Source organism: Eleutherodactylus coqui, chromosome 13 (assembly GCF_035609145.1).
Source record: "Eleutherodactylus coqui strain aEleCoq1 chromosome 13, aEleCoq1.hap1, whole genome shotgun sequence".
Lineage (NCBI taxonomy): Eukaryota > Metazoa > Chordata > Amphibia > Anura > Eleutherodactylidae > Eleutherodactylus > Eleutherodactylus coqui.
The window spans coordinates 94,208,604-94,227,021 of NC_089849.1; the positions used below are offsets into that span (position 1 = coordinate 94,208,604).

The 18,418-nt window shown below is 45.5% G+C and overlaps 1 protein-coding gene across 4 annotated transcripts in view; it reads left to right on the forward strand.

Annotated features, from left to right (window-relative positions):
* Positions 1-18,418, forward strand: part of B3GNTL1 (UDP-GlcNAc:betaGal beta-1,3-N-acetylglucosaminyltransferase like 1) — a 248,182-nt gene that overhangs the window by 193,861 nt on the left and 35,903 nt on the right. The gene's annotated exons all lie outside the window — the stretch shown is intronic.

Genomic DNA, 18,418 nt, shown 5'->3' on the forward strand with positions numbered 1-18,418 from the left:
ACAGGATCAGCGGAACAATAAGAATTTTGCTGTTTTCTCAGTGAGAAAAGAGCAGATTCAGGAGAAGTTTTTGAAGTGCTGGTAACATGAGCGAGCGAGTGACAGAATATGGGGAGTGAAGGAAAGGTCAGAATCAAATATGACCCTAAGGCAGCGGGCAGGCTGCCGAGGATTAGTGTGGTACCACAGACTGAGATGGAGATATCAGGTTTAGGTCGGTTCAGAGATGGCAGAAACACAAAAAGTTCCGTGTTTTTTGAGAGATTCAGTACTAGACGCCATAGTGTTAGAGACCGCGGACAGACAATTGCTATAGAGTTAAATCTGAAAAATGTGTCACAATCTGCGGCTCTTTAGAGTGGATCCGCACGCAGGCTTTGACATATTCCAAGTGTAGATACGTGGCAAAAAGGTGGAATGAGCCGCAGAAAATTCCGTGACACATTCCGCCGTGTGGACATACCCAAAGGGGTTAAGGAGAGAGCAATCTGAGAGGTAGCTTAGGAAACAAGGGTAGACCGGGTAGACCAGGAGTTTGGAGATGAAGAAGAAATTAGAGCCGAGTCGGTAGCTGGCAGCACAAGGCGGGAGTGGAGACGGTTTCTTCAGTAATGGGGATATGATGGCATGTTTAAAGGAGGGGAAGATACCAGAAGAAAGAGACTGGTTGGATAGTGATGTGAGGTGACTGATAACAGCCGGGGAGACACTTAAGGAGGTGAGAGGGAATAGGGTCATTGAGGCCGCTTTCACACGGGCTGTAAAATCGCACGATTTTACGGCATTGAGATAAGGGCGACACGAAACGCGTGTTTGTGAAACCAATTGTTTATCAATGTCTCTTTTTTACATTAGCGATGTTGTAACTGATGCAATGTTGTGAGAGAAAACAATTGCGGCATTCTGTATCTTTCTGCGATGTGCGATTATTTATTTTATCGCCCATGTTTCCCTATGACACCTCCTTGATTATCGCATCACATAGCACAAATGTTTTCATAGATTTTCATGCTACGTGAAATATTGTTAACATTAGAAACTCCTATTAACTTTTTTGTGATGAAATCGCACGTGAAAATCTCGATACAATGCGAGATTTTTTTACGAGAAAAAGCATCACTGCCACTACAAAATCGCGGGAGCAAAGCTGCGGTAGTGCAGTGATTTCTCTAGCGGCGATATCGCCGTCACCCGTGTAAAAGAGTCCTACGGGCTCCTACACACTGGCCATCTCGATATCGCTGCGAGAATATCGCGACATTCTTCCCGCAGTTTTTGAGCATCAGCACTCCTTTTTCTCACAAAAACTTTACTGCCAGTTGTGATTTTTCTCGCACAGTTTTAACACATGATTTTGTCGCCATCTTTTAGCACAGTCTGCATCAGGTGGGTCAGAACGTGAAGGCGGGGCGCGTCATCGCGTACAGTTTTAGGGCCTCATGTCCACGGGGAAAATCAGGCCCACCGCGGATTTTTCATGTAGAATCCGCTTCGGGTCCCTCCTGCCCCGCAGACATGAGGCCTAAAAATCTGAATAAACTCACCTGCTCCGGACGATGCGGATCTTCCTTCCTTCGTGGCCGGATCTTTTTTCTTCGGCCCAGCGGACGCGTTTGGCACGCCGGCAGCGTGCCGGGCACATCCACTGGGCCGAAGAAAGAAGATCCGGCCACGAAGAAGGGAAGAACCGCATCGTCCGAGCAGGTGAGTTTAATTCTGGTACGGGTCTTCCGCAGATCCGGACGGCTTTCATAAGCTTCAATAGAAGCCTGCGGGAGCCGTCCCCGCGGGAGACCCGCACGAAAATGGGGCATGCATGTAGTTAACTACCTGCAGGTGTCCAATGCATCCCTATGGGGCGCGGATCCGCGTGCGGGAGAAACGCTGCGGATTTGAAGCCCGTGGGCATGAGGCCTAAGAGATTATTGTAGTTCTCAGCAGCCAGACCGAGACAGGAGAAGGAAGAGATCGAGGACAGCGATGACTGTAAGGAGTCTAAGAATGGCTGGGTGTAACCGGCCTGTAGATTCCTATGGTAGAAAGATGAGAATACTTGACATTACGGCCATTTTCACACGGCCAAAAAAATTGCGTGAGAGTTATGTATTGTAAGACGCATGAATGTGAACCCCTTTCTTCTGAATAACGGTTATATACTTGAGCGCTTGGGGGGGGGGGGGGTTTGCATTCTGGTGGAGGAAAAAATTGAAACATGTCCTAGCTGTGGGCGTTCCCTCGGAATGCCTCACCCATTATTATCAATGGGGCCAGGAAACACTTGCCGATCTTGCGAGTCGAGTGTCTATTGTCTCATCGTTAGTAATACGTCGGACAGAAGAAGCTGAGACCAAGGGAGAGATGCAATCCTTCTCCTTGGATGATTGCTGTCATAGACCAGAAGGCGATTCCTGTTGATCGCCTTTCTAAATAAATCCATTTTAAACATGGAGTCCGCAACAGACACTCTCACATCAAGGAGATGAATAGTCTCCCTAGATGATGTCATGCTGAATTCAAGTTCTGGGGAGATCACATTCAAGAACGTGTGCAAATCCAGTAATTCAGAGTTGGTACCATTCCACAATACAAAAATGTCATCTCTGTACCGATACCAACAAACGAGATGCTCCCAATACCGATGTATAGATATGGCCCTCCTCGCAGATACACATGTAAATATTGGCGTAAGTGGGTGCCATATTGGACTCCATAGCGGTGCCCTGTCACTGCCTGTAGTACACCCCCTTCCTTATACAGTGATCTAGTACATAGTGGAGTAGCACAACATATAGAATACTAGAAAAGTTGTGGAACTTTTCATTGCACTTTATTAGGATAATAGGGTTAAACACTTTATAAAGGTTTTATAAAATGTCTGACATCACAACGTTTTATCATTTGGGGGCAGGGTGGTCAGTTTTACAAGACCCCCCCTCCCATTTCTAGAAAGAAGGGTCCTTAAGAGCAGACTCTGCTCCCATCCCACCATTGCTTTTAGCCTAGGGATCTCTAGATGTCAGATGACCACTGAGCGAAGTATTGTTGGAAGCGCTTGGGGGTTCAGGTTTGATTTTCAGGGCCAATGTCATTATTCTGCACTCCCCATCCAAGTAAATAAAGGCTGTTTTAGGGTACTAATACATGATTGTTAGCAGCAAATCACCAGCATGCGCAGTGGCAGCTAATTACCAGACTTCACCTGGACTTGCTGCTGTTTCAAGTTGTAAGTCCAAGTGCAGCCGGACAATTAGCAGTAAATGGTGAGTGTTAGCGCTGGTGGCTAATGATCGTGTACTACGGTAGTATCCTAGTCATGCTGGATGGTACGTCACATTAGTTTATGTTATCAATCTGAACATCGATGTGCACTTATAATGAGGGCAGTTTAAATAGTTATCTATAATATTTATATCACGATGCACCTGAAGGGGTTAAACCAGTAGGTGCTGAGAGTGGCCGCTGTACTGGGGTGCCATGGGGTGCTGCATCGTCTGTAGCCCTTCCTGCTGAATCGGATTGTTCTTCCTGTTGCAGAGCCCCACTATGTGTAAACAATGACTAAATTCCCTGGCTCCAAGGATTATGGAGCTGTTAGTCCACTGCTGTAAACCTGTGCCTATGTTGGGGATGAGTAGCCAGCATGAGGGCTGAGCCCTGCAAGGTCATGACTTCATTAGCACTCCTCAGAATCCTTCTGTAGACGCCATTTCTCAAGAGACCATTAATCCAAGTGGATCCAGGTCCTATTTCTCTAACATTTCAGACAGATTTTTTTTATTTGTATTGCTACAGCTGTCAAGATCCTTCACCCTGCTGCCGACGGGATGTAGCATTAGAAATACTAGAATCTTGATGAAAAGGTTCAATTAAACATGTATTTCAAGTTTAACGACTGCTCTGAGTAAACAGGGAGTAGCAGTTGCAGTATTATAGTAGTTATATTCTTCTACATAGGGGGCAGTATTATAGTAGTTATATTCTTGTACATAAGGGGCAGTATGATAGTAGTTATATTCTTGTACATAGGAGCAGTATTATAGTAGTTATATTCTTGTACATAGGGGGCAGTATTATAGTAGTTATATTCTTGTACATAGGGGGCAGTATTATAGTGGTTATATTCTTGTACATAGGAGGCAGTATTATAGTAGTTATATTCTTGAACATAGGGGGCAGTATTATAGTAGTTATATTCTTATACATAGGGGGCAGTTTTATAGTAGTTATATTCTTGTACATAGGGGGCAGTATTATAGTAGTTATATTCTTGTACATACGGAGCAGTATTATAGTAGTTATATTCTTGTACATAGGGGGCAGTATTATAGTAGTTATATTCTTGTACATACGGAGCAGTATTATAGTAGTTATATTCTTGTACATAGGGGGCAGTATTGTAGTAGTTCTATTCTTGTACATAGGGGGTAGTATTATAGTAGTTATATTCTTGTACATAGGGGGCAGTATTATAGTAGTTATATTCTTGCACATAGGAGCAGTATTATAGTAGTTATATTCTTGTACATAGGAGCAGTATTATAGTAGTTATATTCTTGTACATAGGAGGCAGTATTATAGTAGTTATATTCTTGTACACAGGAGCAGTATTATAGTAGTTATATTCTTGTACATAGGAGCAGTATTATAGCAGTTATATTCTTGTACATAGGGGGCAGTATTATAGTAGTTATATTCTTGTACATAGGGGCAGTATTATAGTAGTTATATTCTTGTACATAGGGGGCAGTATTGTAGTAGTTATATTCTTGTACATAGGGGGCAGTATTATAGTAGTTATATTCTTGTACATAGGAGGCAGTATTATAGTAGTTATATTCTTGTACATAGGGGGCAGTATTGTAGTAGTTCTATTCTTGTACATAGGGGGCAGTATTATAGTAGTTATATTCTTGTACATAGGAGGCAGTGTTATAGTAGTTATATTCTTGTACATAGGGGGCAGTATTGTAGTAGTTCTATTCTTGTACATAGGAGCAGTATTGTAGTAGTTCTATTCTTGTACATAGGGGGCAGTATTATAGTAGTTATATTCTTGTACATAGGAGCAGTATTGTAGTAGTTCTATTCTTGTACATAGGGGGTAGTATTATAGCAGTTATATGTGTGCCTAATTTCATAAGAAGCACACATCTTTTTAATTAATGTAGCGTATTTCTGATATCTATGCACCAAATAGTTATATTTAACTTTGCCAGGCTGTGTCCCTTCCCAACTAAAGACGTGAAGACTTTACAAAAAAAAGGCAACTTTTTACACAATACGGATGTAAATTTTCATCATCTTTTCGCCACAGTGAGGGTGCGCAGCTAGGGATGAATTTAAGTCTAAAGACGTTAAAAGAGTTGTGCCTGAAGCGGTGACATCACCACGATTCTTCATATTCACGAGAATGTAAGCTGTTATTACCCTGGCATTTAATATCCCATAGCATTGAGGAATGGGGTACATTGTGACAACACTAGCCCCCTCCATTAAGATGGAAGCCCACACACTGATGCACTGTCATATTTCCATAAATAGTTGGTGTGTTTTTCTTGCCGTCTCCATGGAAAGTGAAAATAAATCATGATCTCGGGAAGTTTTATGTAGTTAGGATGATTAATTGTGCATCACATATAGTTTACTTCCTGTGCTTGTGGCTGCAGAGGACTGCGGAGCCCAGAATCGTATCTCTCTTGCTTTTATGTAGACAATTCAGCTTTTACTAAACTCAGAACGCCTCCGAAACTGCAGTTATTCCACTTCTAATTATAGCTGTAATACTGCAGCATGATGATAAATGAGCCTGACATACAGTAAGGATGGAGGAACATGACCTATGACTACTTTACATAATGATAATGGAGCAAGCTGGTATAACCTGGGCATGTTCTGTATATAATCATGCATATACAGGTATAAGTTATACAGGTGGTATATGTTATATATCTACTTGTATGTAGCATTATGGGTCATGATGGTATAGCCGGTATTAGTGTATCTTGACGCCACCGGAAGAGTGGGTGGCGACAAGATACAGTGTTTTTGACATGCCGGCCCCTCCCCCCTGTCAAGTCCTGGCACTCAGTAACAGCGCCTTTGGAGTTCCCTGCGTATCCGGACAGTGAGGGAGCGGCAGCACAGTGGCTTTCCCGGCTGAATGTCAGCATTCTACAGCGGTGGGGGAGACAGAGTGAGCGGTGGGGCCGGCAGCGGCACAGGCGCTTCCCCTTCGCCCTCCCTGCACTGACCAGCGTTGCAGGATTTTACTGGAACACCGGCGGCATCAGCAGGAGCAGGAGTAGCAGCAGCGCCCGCACTACTGCGATGCCTCACACAGAGTCACGGAGGGAGGGGGAGGCCGAGGGTGGTGGCCAGCGGCGGACACAGAGGGAGCACTAGGGACGGCTGAGACGCTTCCCCGTCGGCCTCCCTTCACTCTGCAGCAGCCGGCGAGACACCGGGAGCCGGGGACCTGTGGCCCTGACTGTCACTGAGGGAGGGGGACACGGAGACTGCAGCCCAGCAATGGACAGTCAGGGAGCGGCGGGGAAGGCAGAGCCGCTTTCCTGTCGGCCTCCCTTCACTGTGCAGCAGCCAGCGACACACAGGGAGTGGGGGAGCTGCGCCCCTGAGTGTCATTGAGGGAGGAAGGCAGGGAGATGCTGAGTCTGGAGGGCAGCGGCGGAGAGTCAGGGAGTGGTGCAGGGGCGCCAGAGCCGCTTTCCCCCCTCGCCCTCCCTGCACTGTGCTGCAGCTGCTGGGGAAGCACGCAGGGAGTGTGGTAGCTGCGGGGCTGACAGGAGGCTGCAGGATGAAAATGAAAATAAAGGACCTTGCAACCTTGAGCCAATCGGGAGCTAGGGGTGTGACAGGGGCGTTCCTCCTGTCAAATCCCTAGCTTCCAGTGGCGTCAAGAAACACTAATACTAGTATAGCCTGGTCATTGTCTGTATATAATTATATATATGTACAGCTGATATAAGTTACGTATCTTCTTCCATATAGTTATTTGCTTCATGCTGGTATAATCTGGGTATCTCCTGTATATAATTATATATGTACAGCTGGTATAAGTTATACATCCCCTGTATATAGTGATATGGAGCATGCTGGTATAACCTGGGTATCTCCTGTATATAATTATATATGTACAGATGGTATAAGTTATACATCTCCTGTATATAGTGATATGGAGCATGCTGGTATAACCTGGGTATCTCCTGTATATAATTATATATGTACAGATGGTATAAGTTATACATCTCCTGTATATAGTGATATGGAGCATGCTGGTATAACCTGGGTATCTCCTGTATATAGTGATATGGAGCATGCTGGTATAACCTGGGTATCTCCTGTATATAGTGATATGGAGCATGCTGGTGTAATCTGAACAAAGATCAGCCCGTGTAAACAGGCAGTCATTCCTCTGACTGCCTGTTTACTGTGAATGGAGGCAGACAGGAACATCCCCGACTAGCTCCGCCTCCAGTCACTGAGAGACAGTCGTTCCTATGTAATAAAGCCCAGGACTGCTTAGTGCTGGGATGACAGCGCCCGCGTCCCGTGTAAAAGGGCCCTAAGTTATACGTTGTTTGTTATGTAGTGATTTGGATGTTATACTGTTTTTCTTTTTAAGCAGAACTTTCAATCACCTAGAAGGAACATTGTTCTGTAAGAGAGAATAAACAGTCATAAAACCATCTCTGGTTTTTATCACCGAATCTGCAGTATATAAAGAACATCATTAACAGAGGCCGAGGGTTTTGCAACAATCTTGACAGAAAGTTGATTTTCTCCCCAGTCATTGGGAAAGTATTTGGCATCCTGCGACGGCTCCCTGAATGATACGGTTGCAACATCACCTGGTATTCTGAGTCGGGGCCCCCACAAGAACTTCACTGCTTACTGTGTTTACTTGGTGGTAACGGGTGAATTTCTCATATTTTATGAGGGAATAGAGACCTCATTTGCCTAAGTGGTCTGCACTGGCCTGAACCTCACAAAAAAAACTTTGGTCAAGCGGAAAACATACAACCTCCGCAGGTTGGGATTTGATCTTTTTAAAGATCGGTCCCACAATACCTTTAGGTATAAAGTTGAACAGTTTGGGCATGAGTACAAACAGAGCAGTCATATTGTTCTGCTGGTTGGGACACCTTCCCATTCTCTTTTTGCACATATTTTACAATTTCCCTTTGGTTATGATTCACAACAAAGTTTTAGTCCTACGGTCTTCTGTTAGTGTGAAGCTGCCAATACAAATGAGATAAAAGCCTGGCCAACCAGCTGATTTTGCTTGTACTGGACGACCATCTAAAGGCCTATTTAGACGCCAAGAAAATCTTTTGAAAGATTTAAAGTTTTAGCGATCTTTTTGCATAAAGTGTTAATGGGCACTAATTGCGATTAACACTTTATCATCTTCATTTGTATGTGAAAGGGCCTCCAGGACCTGTTTGCAGATGTGTGATTAAACACACGCTGGTCTCTAAACACAGCTGCATTGATCTTGTCTGGACTACTGGCAGAATACAATGTAATCTCCAGCTCCCGAGGAGACCACAGTATGCGGGCTGTTCAGAGATACTTTATCTCTCTGCGGCTGAACAATGGATTTTACGTTCACCTTAAAATCATCATACAAACGTGCACAATGCCCGCATTTACAAATAATGATTTTCGCTCATTTTCGGTTGTTTGAATGAATTTTGAGTGATAATCGTTGCGTGTTAATGGGCCTTGAGACTTGTTTCAGATTGCGATGTTCAGTGTGGCGCTGGTTCCATCCCTGATGTCTATCTCACATGCAGAAAACTGCATGATGGTGGAAACCTGGATGGAACCATGGGGTAATATATGCGAGCCAGACACCTCTTTGGTCTCCGTCTCACATAGCTTCTGTCCCTGTCAGTCTTTTACACTGGATAGTAAAGGGTTGCCCTCTGCCCAACAGTGCCAACCACTGCGCCACTGTGCTGCCCATGTTACAATATATCATCCAAGTGCGAGCCTTACTTGCCCCTGCATCGCAGCCCAGGTTTTGAGTTGCATGTATGTGTCCTAGTGAGGTAGACCAGACATACCCAAGGGAAAGTCCACCTTGACCTGCCTTCCCACATGTTATATAAACACGTCAGAAGAGTTAACGGAGACCGCAGTCTGTTCCATAAATGTGAGCGCTCTTGCATGTTCCGCAGAACTCTGAACTCTCCAGCACTTGGAATCTTCAATAGAACTTATGGTATGTCTGAGCATACATTAAAGGGAAGCTGTCACGTCCTTCCAGAACTATAAACTAAGTTATGGTGCTGTTAACAGAGGTGACAGGAAACCAAGTGATGATCTTTTATACTCCTCCATTCCTCCGATACTGATGTCCATGCGCCGCACAAAAATCTCTTTTCAGATTGCCATGTGCATGCTGTCCTATAGACTTCTATGGGAAAGCATCCGCAATGCAATCTGTCAGATTTTTGTATGGCAAATGATTATAAAAGAAACATATCACCATCCCTAACAGCACCATAGCTTAGTTTATGGTGCCATTGGGAGGGGACAGGTTCACTTTAAGGTGGACTTTGCCCTTTATAGATGACCTTGTGATGTCATCAAATCTCAGATATGTTTAATAGAGATGAGCGAGTATACTCGCTAAGGCACATTACCCGAGCGAGTAGTGCCTTAGCCGAGTATCTCCAAAGATTCGGGGGGCGGCAGGGGAGAGCGGGGAAGAATGGAGGGGAGATCTCTCTCTCCCTCTCTCTCCCCAGCAACTCACCTGTCACCCGCGCCGGCCCCCGAATCTTTAGAGACGAGCGGGGAGATACTTGGCTAAGGCACTACTCGCTCGAGTAATGTGCCTTAGCGAGTATACTCGCTCATCTCTAATGTTTAAGCCTTGGTGGCATACATGTACGCCCTCTGGGTGTGGGGCTCTGATAACAGTAATGTAACATGGGGTATAACAAATGTCTTGCCACACAGGGAGAGGAATGGATCAGCAGCGCAAGCCTCTGTTTACCCAACATTGTCTGCATGTGTGATTGTTTGAGTGCATTCACACGGGCGAGCGCAATACCGGTCTGAAGAACGCGGACCAGTATCACACTCTACAACCTGCGATTCTGGGTGGCAGCACATCTCTGTACCCGCCATTTTCATGGGCACGAAAGGATCACAAGTGCTTCCAATCATTTTCAATGGTAAAAATCACATCACGCTCGCATGCAAATCGAACGGCATGCGAGTGCAATGCAATTATTTTAAAGATCCCATAGGGCGATTCCTTGCGAGGAGGTGCCTCAGATCCGGTCATGCAGCGACTTTTAAGTCTTACAGCTTCGCTGCGAGAGCAATATCTCTCATGTGAATAGACTCAATTACCAGCATCGGCTGCTACATGGGGGTCGGAGCAGCAGCTTCCACTCCGACCCCTGTGTATTCTGGCACTGCCTGCAAAACCCCTTTAATACAGGGTGAAGAGTGGTGGCTGAGACAACCCTCCACGGGCTGAGACAAGCATGAGACCGCATATCCGGTGCAAAAATATTAAATTGCCTTTATTCCTCCATTGCATGCAGTGTTTCGACCTCTCGAGTCTTTGTTCTTGTTCTCTGGTAATTCGATTTGGGGACTTAGATACTACCAGCAGTAAGTTATTTACAATGAGGAGCCAATGCTGAGCTGTTTGTAGTATCTGAGCACCTCAAGAATGAATGTTGATTCGCCTTTGTGAATAATCTGGTTCCTTAATCCAGACAGACCGGTCCTGCATGATTTTGGAGAATTCCTAAACCAAGGAGACCACACACATTATGCAAGATACCGTAATAATCCACGTTGTACTGACGGATGTCGGCACATGGCAGACTACAACTCCACAGCATACACTTAGATAAGAACTCTGCTAGATACTAAGTCCATTACATACATAGCACTTACTGTACATGCTAGCTCTGCTACATACATACATGCCAAGGTCCCATTCAGACGGTAATATTTGAGCAGTATTTTGCATCAGTCTTTGGAAGCCAAAAGCAGGATAGGAACCTACAGAGAAAAGGGATAATGCAAAGATTTGCATCTCTTGCATATTTTAGACCCAATCTTGGTTTGGGCTTCCAAGTACTGAAGCAAAATACCTTCCTGTGTAGGTCTGGATGCATATCAAAGTTGGACCCATTGTGGCTTTGCATGCTGTAATACCTAGTTGTGTCCATCTATCGAGCTATTATCATGGATTTTGCCGCAGTTTTCGAAAATAGCAGCAAAACTGTAATATTTGCAGTAGGTTTTCAGAAAGTCGCAGTAACTGTGTGATGATACACTGATTTTCCCAGTCATTTGGCCCATTCTGATTACACACCCAGATACCTTTTCCTGTGGAGCACTTGCTGTAGATTTGCAATCCCAGAAACACGCGACCGTTCTAACTGTATTACGGAGAACATCAGGCAGTCGTTCGCTCATAAATGGACTGCCTGTTCCCTTGGCCGATGTGTCATACAGCTTTCTGCATGCAGAAACTGAATGGCGAATGAGAGACAAACATATTTACATAGAGCGATAATCCGTCAGATTCCAGCTGGATGCCCCGAATTCAAACAATTTTTTGGCCCCTGTACAAGGGCCCTTCGCGCTCTGTGCAGAATTCTACCTGTCAAGTAATCCCTGCCGTTTACACAATAGTGAGTTGAGCTCTTGGACCATCATTCATCTCTGTTTGGTTTATTGACGTGATGTGGGTGCGGGGACCCTCCTCGATAACCCACAAGTCAGATGTGCTTTACAGATTAGGACTAAATAAAGCTTAGTGCTCGATGGGTCCCAAATATTTGCCTGCCTAGTTCTATCTGTTTGTGTGTAAAGACTGATGAGTTGTGACTGGGAGTGCAGGAGATAGAGGAGGGCGAGGCTGAGGTCACCAGCTACATTTTATCAGTCAGTGTCACTGGTTAACCTCTGAGGGAGTCGCTATGTCCCTGTTTACTGTCCCTAAAATTAGAGCTAAAATCAGTGTTTTAAATAAGCCGGTACCCCTAAAATAAAAAAATTGCCCCCAAATAAGGACTCATTCACACAAGCATATTTGCGTGCGTAATAGGCAGTGAATGGAACCCATTGATTTTTTTAATGTCAGGTTCCATTTTTGTACACTTTGTGTGTATTAGTTGTCAAAGTACCCACCAGAAGGTCCAAATATGCACAGTGCAAACTCTGTGCATATCACGAGCCGAACTTGCATATGTAAATGTGAATGAGCCCAAAATGTAATTGCTCCTTAACCCTTTAAGGACTAAACACCATAAATTTACGGCGCTTAGTCCAGGGATTTAATCCCGACTGATAGCAAAAAAATTCAGCATGGGATTAAAGGTCCTGCTTCTGCAATCTATCAGAAGAAGGTCGGCTCCTCAGCTGTTAATCACAACCCTGTGGAGAAGGCAGAAAGTTTTTTTAACCGCTTTTGCCTTCTCTCTTGCAAGCTACATAGCGCTCTATGTAGTGAAGGAAGAAAGCAAAAGTGTTACTTTCGCTATTTGACCTGATCACGTGACCGCCAGGTGCCCCCTGCCACAGCAGAGCTGCAGGGCCATAGCAATGTAAATGACCCCCCGAAAAGTCTTATTTGACATCATGGGGGACACAGATGTTACAAAAATAAGTGAAAAAAAAAGAAGAAAATGGCTGACACTAACCAAAACCATTGCCATATGTGCCCTGTAATCTGAAAACATACAAATTATATATCAAAGCGTCCAAAACAAAATGAGGAGCCCCTTCCTGTGCCTTATTTTAGCATAATATACTAATTTTAAAATAAACAGCTATAAATTAAAATTAATCAGCTTTTCACCCCTAATAAAACCAAAAAACGGACAAAAAAGTCAGTGAAAAGAATAGCTTAGGGTGCCAGCTAGGGCTGTCAGAGCTGTGCCACCACCTGTGAGTCACTGAACAGAGTGGTGTGGAGGTGCAAGAGCTGCACCCACTCCCTGTCCTGGCGCTGCCCCAATCTCCTAAACACTGGCTGCATCCTCCAGGGAAAGTGGAGAACTGGTCCTTCTGTATCCGGACCTCGTCATGAGCCACATAAAATGACGTGGCAGGCCAGATTCAACTTTCTGACTTTGAGTTTGACACGTGCTCTGAAGCAAATAATACATAACACTGGGATTTTGTCAAGGCAGTGCCACCTGGTGCCCCCCACTGCGGTAATCTCAGAATGCTGGCTTAGTAATGCCAAAATAGTTACATAAAGTATTGGCATCCATTTAGGAATAATTGTTTAATACTCAAGGAAATCTAGTCTGCCAATGATGATGAGACCTTGGACTCACTACTATGGGGTCGTTTAGGTTTTACATTTAAAGGGCCAGTATCTATTTATTTTTGTGACTGAGATGTTTTGCCTGCAGGGTCTGAGCCCTTTGTACTTTGTGCTCCTGTTTTTTTGCCCTGTGTTAATGAATACTGGAGAGATTAGTCCCCGGCTGCTCGAAGTCTTCTACAGTCACCGGACAAGGCTTCGGTATATGGCATTACTTGTATTATAATGGCTCTTGCTGTTTATAAGAGGAAAATACTAAAGATTTCCAAAACATTAAAGGGGAAGAATTCACAGTTCTGTAAAAGATTTAGGGAGGTAAGTGACTTGTCTCATATTGTTTAGGATGTTCTCACTGATTCCAGCATCTGACATTGTCAAAGACACGAGGCACACATAACATTTAGACGAGCCGATAATCACTTGAATGAGCGAGTGACGTCATCGCTAGCTTGTTCGCTCTCGTGTAAATCCATGATGTTACCATCAGTGGTCAGTGGGAAAGATCTAAGTAGTCCCTATGAATCTTTCCCACTGACCATCAATGGTAACATCATGGATTTGAAACACACAGTTTAATAGAAAGTTTGATACTTCTCCAGCTGTTTGCGAAAGAGGCTTCCTTGCCTCGAAACGCGTCACAAGCTGGCATCAAATAGAATGGTTTTCCTCATTCATCATCTCCGAGTTCTACCTTTCCTTCGGGTGTTTGCACCAAGCACCTATTTTTTTTCTGCACCTCAACTTCGGGCATCCGACACTGGCTTTGTACTGTCATTACGGTGGCAGCACCCCTTCCTTAACATGTTTCCATGTCCTCTCTGTATCAGTACCTCTGCTCACCCTTCGTCTTGTGTTTTACACTACATGTATGAAGCCATAATATCCAGCAATGATGCAGCTGAGCTACACTGGATATCATTGTAACAAACCTCAGCTGTGAGAAATACTTAGTCTATTTTGAACTTCAGCTTCTAGATGCAAGCCATAATCCCATTCACTGACAGAAAGCAGAGATCTTCATAATGATGAAGAATTGAAGTTAAAAGTATGTTAGAAAGTTGGAGAACTCTTCATTATGCAGAGATTAGGTGATAAACTTGCATCAGGCCGCACATGGACTCCTGTCTGTATGCCGTCCAATATCCACGGACCCTGCACATTGCACTATTCCTGTCTGTGAAAACGGAAGAGAATAGAACATGAGATTTATTTCACATAGATCATCAGTCTGCCTGAGTATCTTAATTGGGTCTACTCGCTGTCCGTGGAATACGTGGATAGCACGCTGCCCGGCTATACAACCATCAGAATGGGCCCTAAGAGAGGAAGCTCAAGAAAAGACACTTGGCATTGCAATGCAGATGTAAAGGTCATTTTCTGCCTGTCCACCGTAAGATGACAGCCCCTATGGCCTGCCATTACTGGTTGTCACCAAACATATCCTGATTTTCACCATATGGCAAATTGCAGTGGACTTTTAAGATTTCTTGCAAATTGTTCTTCTGTCCCTTTAAGAGTGAGTTTTTCCTGGCTGCCCTGTAAGGGTTAAACACGCCTGTGCTGGGTTCACACTGGATCCTTCCTGCACTCCTCACCCACCTACGCTTCCAGCTCAGCTCTTAATAATATTAGACAGGGAACTGTGGAGGTGGTGAATGTGCTGCTGATTAATCTCACAGCTCCCTCAGGCTGGGAAGCCTCAACGCCCCAACTGTAAACCCCCCTTAAATTCTGTGCTATGGGAAAAGTAGGCTGGGCAGCCCCCTGTCCATGGATACTCCTTCACCTGCAGAACTTTCCAAAAAGTCCTTGGCAGGCCCTAAGTCCCAGAGAGCATGCCAAGATCATGAGCGAGAACACCCTGTGGAAGTCTGATCATCCCAGGATGGGGCAAGGAGATAGAAACTATCCAATAGAAAGCAGCCCCTCCAGAAGACTTGTGGGGTCCCCTACTACTTATACTCCAGTTATATACACGCAAAAGACAATCCTCCCGCTAGAAGGAGTCATCAGAAAGGCAGTATCCTCTTAGAAAACCCTTCTTGGAACACATGTGGCTGCAGGGCGTCCTGAACATATTATGGTCCCTCATACCACTAATAGGGGTGACCGACTATCTTATGCAATAGCTCCCTAGACTACCACACCAGCAGGAGGCAGTGTGCCGCTCCACAGCAAAGGCAGGATTGAGGCGCTCACCCCATGGTCTCCCGTAATGAAGCAGTAGAGCCGGGGTGAACTTAGCCTTAGCAAATAAAAAAATCTGTATTGTACATCTGTATCTGCTTATTAGTACACAAGTGTGAATGAACCCTTACATAATACAAGGAGCCGCGTCTGCAGAGTATCTCAGGAGATAAGTGTGCTGACCTTGGATGAAGTGACAAGCTGCAAGTTACATAGTAGAAGAAGCCGGGTCTCCAGCAGCACGGAGGGGGGCTTGGTGATCCCGTAGAGGGCCGTGCTCTTTGGGATGGGTGGCCAGTAGAGATGAGCGAGGACGCTCGGATAAAGCAGTTAGTCAAGCGAGCATCGCTCTTCTCGAGTAACTGCTTACTGGTCCAAGCAGGCTCGGGGGTGGCGGGTGGGAGAGCGAGGAGTGAGAGAGATCTCTCTCTTGCCACCCCCCCCCCCCCCCCCCCCCCGAGCCTGCTCGGACCAGTAAGCAGTTACTCGAGAAGAGCGATGCTCGCTTGACTAACTGCTTTATCCGAGCGTGCTCGCTCATCTCTAGTGGCCATCATTAAGGGCATGTAGCCTGGAACACACACTCTTATTTCCTGTCACTCTGCGGCTCTTCTTGTCTATGCTGCATGGACTCCGCATACCATGACAATTTATGCTGAAATTCACTTTCTCTTTCTGTTTGCTGCATTCTTGGGAGACCGTTCTATTAGTGTGGGTGAGAACTAGGTAAATGTGCCATTCAGATGTCAAGGAAGTCTTGGTCACAAGACATATCCAGGACTCTTGTGTATCCTGTATTGGAGGGAGGTAAAGGGTTAACACGTCTGGACGCACACAGCAGTGGCGTGTCACACGTGTAAACAGATGTGTGGTTTCTGTATGACAGGACGTAATCCACCTGAATGGGAAAAAAACACCTCCTTTCTAGAGTTTTGGAAAAAGTTCCTGTGATCTCCCCCTCCCCATGAGAAACAGTTGAGATCCCTTTAAGATGTATTGACTATATCCTTCATTGGCGCAGTGACAGTCCCTCAGCCGTTGATGTAATATTTACTCACTACTACTCTTACTTCCTCCAGCACGTCTTTAACATACTGGATGATGAGGCTTATACTCCGTAGACTTGTTCCTCAGTAGGGGAGATTTACATCACATCACATCACGCTGGGAAAGCTCATATGGAAAGTCAATGGTTTCTCATCTCTCTGGGTAGCCATGCCAGCTCTGCTTACAGTCTTATGTGACGTGCCAGCGTGAGCGCAACAGCTATGCATATAGAACAATGTTAGGTGCCAGCCAAGCCTGTAATCCCTTGTAGTACTCTACACCTGCAGCCCCAAGTAATGTATCCACAGTGGCTGTAATGCACCAGCTACGCTTGCAATATCATGTGACGTTCCAACTCTGCCTGTAACCCTATATAGTGCTTCCCATGTACACTATGTTGACAAAAGTATTGGGGCACACGCAGAAGGTGATGAAATACTATTTTATTCACATTTTTCAGTATGGTGTTGGGCAGTCTTTGGCCTCAATGACTGCAGTCACCCTCCTAGGGGCCGCTTTCCACCAAATTCCGATAGATGCGTGAAAGGATTTGCTTCCAGTCCTTGAAGAGTGGATGATAGGCGTGTTGGACGTGGTGTTCTAGTTCATCCAAAAGGTGCTCGATGGGATTAAGATCCGGAATTTGGCTGGCAAAGGAATTTTGCAAGCATTCTGCTCCTCAAACCAAGTCTCAATATTGCGTGCTGTATGACATGGAGCTGTACCCAAGTATTGCCACAGGGTGGGCAATGCCACATTGTGCGGAATGTCTCTGCACTAGAGATGAGCGAGTATACTCACTAAAGGCAATTGCTCGAGCGAGCATTGCCTTTAGCGAGTATCTCCCCCGCTCGAGACTGCAGGTTCGGGTGCCGGCGCGGGGGAGCGGTGAGTAGCGGCTGTCAGCAGGAGCGGGGGGGAGAGAGGGAGAGAGAGATCTCCCCTCCGTTCCGCTCCGCTCTCCCCCGCAGCTCCGTGCCCGCTGCCGGCACCGGAACCTACAGACTCGAGCGGGCAGGTACTCGCTAAAGGCAATGCTCGCTCGAGCAATTGCCTTTAGCGAGTATACTCGCTCATCTATACTCTGCACCCATTGGTGCTGAGGGTAGATTTCACTTAAATCAATGGCCCTAGTCCTTCCCAGCTGAAACCCTCCAACACCATAAGAGAACCTTCTCCAAACGTCACTGTTGGGAGGATGCAGTCGCGTGGAAACCGCTCTCCAAGCAACCATCACACTCACTTGCAGCCATGCGACCGGAGGTTGGTGTACTGTGATTAATCTGTCCACGACACCTGCTTACACTCCTTTAGAGCCCAATAACGACCCTCCAAGCACCATCACTGGGGTCTGTGTATTCACTGATGTGATGTTTGGCTTGCATGTAGCCGCTCATCCATGGCAATCCTTCGTTGGATGGTTCTGGTGCCAATGGATATTCCGATGGCTGTGAAAGCTCTTGAGCGAGTGTTTCGGCAGATTATTGTATGTGATGTCTTTGCGGCTCATACAAGGCTTCGTTGTCCACGTTCTGTCAGTTTATGAGGTCTCCCTGACTCTGGCATTTCCGAATAACATTGCCAACAGTGGATTTTAGGAGGTCCAAAGGTGCTGCAGTGTCTCATTGTGATTGGTTACTCAGGTGACATCCAACCACCAGACCCCGCTGTCTCCTCTACGCCTGGTGGCATTCTGATGCTTTCTGCATTGGGATATATCTGTGTGATCCTCTCCTTTATATGGTTTGCATATCCCCTTCACCTGACGGCACAGGATTGGTGGTAGTGGCGGGGCTAATACGTTTGTCAACATAGTTGTAAATGTGCCACATATGCCACCTGTGCCTG